Raw genomic sequence first — 6,997 nt, 5'->3', positions numbered from 1 at the left:
TGAAAATGGAGGGCTTGGGCCTGTGGCTTGTTCAGGTCGGGAGGCTGCTGGTCTGATAAACTGCAACAATCCTTCTGCTCCTCGGTGAGGGCACTGCTGCCAACCAGCTGTGTGGCCTTAGGCAAGTTAATTGGCCCCTCTGATCTTTAGTTTCCTCATCTTTAACATGGGACTGACAATCCACCACTTTCTTCGTAAGGCTGGGGTGAGAACTAAACTATGAATGCATGTGAGTCATCTCTAGTACGATCATTTATGAATTTCTTTATGGCTTGTGTGTAACTGGGTCACAAATTGGCCATACAAAGCTGGGTTCAAATCCCAGCATGGCCACTTGCTAGCTGTGCAGCTCAGGCAAGTCTCATAGTCACTCTGACCCTCAATATCTTCATCTGTAAAATGAGGAAAGTATTAGGATCTACCCAGTGGGGTTGTCATGAGGGCTGAGGGGCTGATGCATAGAAAATGCTCAGGCCAGTTCTCAGCACGTGATATTCACTCTGTTCATCCACGAGAGCCTCAGGGATTATGACTTTACTCACTGATTTTTACTAAACCCTGATTGGCAATAAAGAACAGAAGCTCAAAATCCAGAGTCAGACCTGGCTCCAAATTCTGACATTACTTTCTATGTGGCCCTAGAAAGTCATACTTCTTCTAGCCCTAATTTCATTCATTCATTTTCCCATTTATTCATGCAACACTTACTGAACAATGACCGTATGCCGAGCAATCTTTTAAGCACTTGGCTTGTAGCAATTCGTGTGATTCCCACAACAACCCTAAACAAGGTAGGTGCTGTTATTATCTCCATTTTACAGATAGGGAGTCTGAGACCCAGCGAGAGAAAGTCACTGCCCCAAGTGACGCAGCTGGTTGGTGTCAAAGTCAGGATTCCAATCTGGGCCACCTGGCCCCAGAGTCCATGCTCTCAACTTTTGGGGGCCAGGTTTCCTCTCTGCAAATTGGAGGATTTCCTTTCCTCCTATGGATGTTGGGAAAATTAAATGAGATCTGGCCTTTACAGGCATAGCACAGTGCCTGGCCCTCAGGGACGGTTCAGTAAAAGGGAGCTGTTATTTTGATTTATTATTTATTATTTAATTTTTCAGCTTGATACTTCTCTATGCCTTTGTACTTCACTGCCTTCTCTACTTGGTTCGCTTCAGATTGTCTTTCAAGCCTCCAATTCCAGGGTGACATCCTCCAGGAAGCCTTCCTTGACCTTGCTAAGTGCCCTCTGTTGAGTTCCCACAGCCCATGGGGTTACCAAGCTACAGTAGATTGGACCACACGGTCCTACAATTTTCCCCTTCCATCTAACATAGGGCAGAGGCTGTGCTTTCTCCTTTGTATTCCTGGCTCCTGGTACAGCCCAGAATCAGCGTGGATGCTTGCCCAGGGAATGGGTGCTCATTTGTTCAACAAAATGTTTTGAGCACTGACAGTATGTCAGCCTCTGGGGCATTAGCACATGGCTTTGTTGAATGACTAAAGGGCCCCCTCCAAGTTCTGTGCTCACTTGGCCATCTCACTGTGCCACTCCCCTGTGTACACCTGCTAAGGTAGCACTTTCTAGAAGACCTTCACACCCTCCTGGGAGTGGACCAGGGAAGGTTTCAGGCCCATGCCCACCAAGTGTGACTCCCCTCCCCAGTTCCAGATAACCAGCAGCCTGGCTCTCCTCCCTGTGTCTCCCTGAAGCCCCCAGGCCTCCCCTGAGCCCAGCCCCTCTCCTGAAATAGTTTCTTGTGGCTTCACGTTTCATGTCCCCAGAGCACAGGCTCATTTCTCCAATCTGCCACCGGATGCACCAACTCTCCAGGCTAAAAATACCCTTGACATTTCTGAAGGCCTGTTAGGGCTGGAGCTGCTCTCCTGAAGGGAATGAGTTTCTTTGCAAATCGATGCAGGTGGTGCAGCAGTCACAGGCTGAGGGCAGCTCCCACAGTCCCAGCTTAGTTACACCCAGTGGATGCGTTTGCCTGCTTTCCTAAAATCCCTCCCTGACGCTGAGCTCCTGGAGACTAGAGATCAGGGCTAGTTCATCTCCATGTCCCCACACATCCTGGCCTACAGAGGGGATCAGTAATTGTTTGTTGAGTGATACATATTAGTTATGAATAGGGACTCTGGAGCGAAATTACTTGGGTTCAAATTCTGGCTCTACTTCTTACTGGGTGACCACTCTGCCTTCATTTTCTCATCTGTTAAATGGAAGTACTAAAAGCATCCAGCACATAGACTTGTTAAGAGGAATAAATGACTCACTATAGGTACAGCTTCTAGAGTTTGGTAAGCACAATGTAAGAGCTGTTCATTATTAGCACTGAGATTATTGTCATCATCTTTGTCATCATCAGGAGTCTAGCTTTCCTTATCTCTCCACTATTTTCCTCTATAGTCCTTATTCTCAGGCTGGTTCTCCCTCACAGTGGCAAAATGGCTGCCAGGCACTCAAGCTTACATCCCATTCCTCAAAAGTCCTGGTCTAAAGAGAACTTGTCTTTTCCTCCCCCAAAGTTCCAGCAGAAATTCTGGAGCAGCTTTCTTCAGCTTGGCTTTGAGCTTTGCCCTTTCCTGTAACAATCTCTGGAGCCAAGGAGATGAGCTGTCCTTATTAGACAATCCTAGGTCATGTGTCAATCTGGGAAGCAATCACTGTAGCCAGAAGGATAGCATGCTCTGATTGGTCAGGTCTGACACCAATCATTGTGTTCAGGAGAGTAAAATGCTCTGATTGGTGGGCCTGGGTCACATGGCTATCAGGAACTAATCCTTGTATCTAGGGAGCTAAAACGCTCTGATTGGCCAGCTCTAAGTCATGTGCCCATCCCTAAGCCAAAGGTTGAGGTAGACGTTACCCAAGTGCTTAGACTGTGGTGAGAGGGGCCAGGGCGCTGTTCCCAGATGCAGGAATGGACAGAGGGCAGGTGGAAACAACTGCCTCAGACTACAGCAACCCCAAAGTGGAACAAAGCCCTTTGTCCCTTTTCCCCAGAACATCTCCCACTCAAGATTGTCCTGGATGGTGGCTTTTACTGGACGTGACAGCTGCAATGGTGTATGTGTGGCTACATCACACTGCACACACAATTAAAGATTAAATATTAGATCTCTCGATTCTTAAAAGCCTTCCAGGTTTTCCCTCCCAGGGGCCTCAGAGAATGGCCCCTGCTTCTTCTCTTCCTCTGGCTTGTCCAAAGTAAGAGTATCCCTATGGGCAGGCAGTTTGCATTTTCTCTCTCTCGGTCCATACTCATGTCTCGCTGCGTCAGGCCACACAAAATAAATTCTGAACAAACTTTCCTCCACCTTATCCGATCGCTGGTCTCCTCTCTGCCTTTAGTTTCTCCTTCTGCACATTGAGCAACTATTCACTTGGCAGGATTTGTAAGTCCAGCCTCATTCATCACTATGAGGGTCTCCCCAGCATGAAAAAGTTGCATCACATCTTAGAGGTGGGGGGAGAGTTGGAATAAGAAAACTCTTAAGAGAAATAAGCCCACAGACCTTGGGTGAAGCCTCTCAGCTTCTCAAATCAGGCGAGCGGTTGCCTTATTTGATTAGGATTAACAGATTTTCCAAAGATAACCTATTTTGGTTTTATGATTCTATCTCTCCAAGCAGTGTTTACAATGTGTATTTGCAGAAACAGAATGTATGTCAGGAACGAGGCGAGGGCCCTTGCTGGCGCTCACACAGTCTGTCATAAATATAATATTAGGATGACGCCTGAAATTAATATGAATCATTTCCCAATAAATATAGTCAGTTAGTGAGGTGTTCCAGGACGGCTGATGGGAGATATATTTTGGTAAAATATGCTTTTTTTTTTTTTATCGGTTGGGCACTGGGAATGGGGGTGCCATGGAGGGCATAAATCTCCATGGAAGAAGTATCCTTTATGATTATTCAATTCCACAGTAGCTCTAAAAGCCTAAAGTAGATTCGTATTTACAGTTCTGGAAGCACCTGGTTTTTATATATTGGGGGAAGAATTAGCATCAGGGCCTCCTCGTGGAAATCACTGACTTACGGGTGGGGAGGTGAGAGGACTCCATGCTGGGATACTCCGTGGGACTGAATTAATTTCACCTGTATTCGGGTGTGGAGCAAAGGAAGCTCACGAAGCAGGCAGACGAGAAGGAGCTGCTGGGAAGGCGGTCCTGGCTGGGTCCGTATCAGGAATCTGGGATGCATGGAGGGGTTAGGGCCCTTTCCTACTGGAAAAGGAAAAAGTGTGCAAGGGAGAGGGCTGAAGCTAGCTAGCTAAAGCTGACAGTGACAGAGGTGGATGTACCCCTGTCCCTAAGAGCTCGGGCTAAGCATAAACATCCATGTCTCATCCCACCTGCCCGGATCCTTTCAAAGCCTGGAGATGGAAGAAGGAATCCTGACCTTGTCACTTGACGTTAACTTCCCTGCGTGAGCCTTATTTATTTAATTTTAAAGTTATCTTTGTTTTTTTTTTTCCCTGCAAACAAAAGTGATACAGGCCCACAATCCGTTAGCCAAAATTTTTAAGTCCAAAAAGCTCTGAAAACTGTGAGTTTTTATGGCTAACACATTTGGTAGCAAAACCTGATTTGAACGGATATGAAGCTATTTATATTCCTTATTCATCCCACTTTGTGGGAACATTTATACCTTTCACGGCAGAATTATTAACATGTTTGATTATAGGAGGGCTGCCCTAAACCTCGCTGGGAGTGTTAGATAAGGCACATGGACCTTGACGCCTTTCCCAGAGCCAAACGGATTCTGAATTCTGAAACACATCTTCCCCGAGGGTCTGAGATAAGGGATTGTAGACTTGAACTTGCTAGTTGTAATAAAAAAGTCAGATGACATAATGTAGAAAGTGAAAGCCTTAAGGAAACAGAAAAGGCTCCCACTTAAAAAGTGGGCAAAACATAAATATTCACAGAAGAAAAACAACTGGCCAGTTAACTTGGAAATAATTCAACTGCCCTCATAATTGAAGGCGGCAGACTGAAACCGTAATAAGCTTCATCTTTAGCAAATTAAAAAGAGGGAGATTATCTAGTGCCGGTTGAGGACGTATGGAAAGATATTCCCATCCACACCGATGATGGGGGTGAATCGTTCAACTATTTTGGAAGACAACTTGGCAATACCCATCCACATTTCAAAAGTGTATACCCTTTAGAGGGGCTTCCCTGGCGGTCCAGTGGTTAAGACTCCACAATTCCACTATAAGCGGCGCGGGTTCAATCCCTGGTCAGGGCACTAAATCCTGCATGCCACGTGTGACGCAGCCAAATTAAAAAAAAAAAAAAAAAGTGTATACCCTTTGGAGAAGCAATTCTGCTTCTGGGAATTTATCTTGCAAGTATTAATAGTTGTGCTCACCTGTGCAAACATATTCATTCAAGGATATTCACTGCACCATAGATATAACAGCAAAAAGCTAGAAAAAACCTAAATTTAGTGCTAAGTGCCCACAGCAGCAGATTGGTTAAATACACTTGGAGCATATAGGTAATGGAAGAGTAAGAAGCAGTTAAAAAGAATGAAACAGATCCATACAAACTGACTTGAAAGGATGCTCATGATACAGCACTCCAAGGACAGAACAAACTATGTAATTCTACAATTCAGTTTTCACTTTCTAAAAGTATTTATGTGCATACTATATGTTCACCTGTGCAAAGAAAAACTTGGGGGGAGGACATACCCCAAACTGTGGTTACACTTCTCTTAGATGTATATGGGGGTCAGGGCTTTCTCTAGATTTTATACATTTTAATACATTTTGTAATTAAACTAAATTGTGTGTAGTGAGGGAAAGGAAGTAAAATTTCCCCATAATTCCGCCCTCTTACCCAGAGATTAGTTTTGCTAAAAATGTGCTTTTCCCCTGTTCTTAGCAGCATTATTCACAGTAGCTAAAATGTAGAAGCAACCCAGGTGTCCACCAATGGATGAATGGATAAGCAAAATGTGGTCTATCCATACAATGGAATATTATTGTCTTAAAAAGCAGGAAATTCTGACACATGCTATGACATGAATGAACTTTGAGGACATTATACTGAATGAAATGAGCCAGTCACAAAAAGACAAGTACCGTATGATTCCACTTATATGAGGTCCTTAGAACAGTCAAACTCTTAGAGACAGAAAGTAGACTGGTGGTTGCCAGGAGCTGGGAGGAAGCGGGGAGACAATGCTTAATGGGTCCAGAGTTTCAGTTTTACAGATGAAGAGTCCAGAGATGGATGGTGGTGATGGGGGCACAACACTGGGAATGTATTTGATACCAGAACTGTACATGTGAAAATGGTTGAGATGGTAAATTTTATCTTATGTATATTTTAACACAATAAAAAAAATTGGTGTTCTTTTAGAATTTTCTCCATGAATACATCTATATTTATACTCACCCACCTGTGCATTTATTTTCTATACGCAACAATGAGTTTGTGCCATCCGAATTCGTCTGCAATTTTCTTTTCCCTTCTAATGCCATGTCCTGGCCATCCTTCCATGTCAGTGCCCGTGGGTGTCCCTGCCTGGCATGTCCCCATGCAAAGGCATCATCTATTTCACCAGCCACCCATTGATGGACATCTAGGCTGGCTCCAACGTGGGGGCCTTATGTCTTGAAAGATTTTTGTCAACCAAACTAAAATTTTAAAGTAATAATTAATTCGTTTCCCCATTTTTTATTCATCAAAGATGCACAAACTACAGACCAGGGCTTCCGATTAGCAGGAGGCTCCTGGAGCCGAGAGAATCCCAGCCAAGGGCAGAGAAGGTGGGTGTCTGAGGGAACCCGGGTGGCCTATGGAAGACAAATGTGTGAATTCCCTTTGTGTGTCGGATTTTTGCTTTTTTAACACAGGAGCAAAGCCAGACCCCAAACAGACAGGGGAGGGATGGAGAGGGCATTGGGAATGGAAAACTCTGGTGGAAGGGTTTTCAAGACAGGAGGAACAGCAATAACAAAGGCACAGGGGAAGGAGAGAAG

The sequence above is a fragment of the Balaenoptera ricei genome, chromosome 14, assembly GCF_028023285.1.
Source record: "Balaenoptera ricei isolate mBalRic1 chromosome 14, mBalRic1.hap2, whole genome shotgun sequence".
In the NCBI taxonomy this organism is placed as follows: domain Eukaryota; kingdom Metazoa; phylum Chordata; class Mammalia; order Artiodactyla; family Balaenopteridae; genus Balaenoptera; species Balaenoptera ricei.
Note: the sequence above shows the minus strand (reverse complement) of the source record.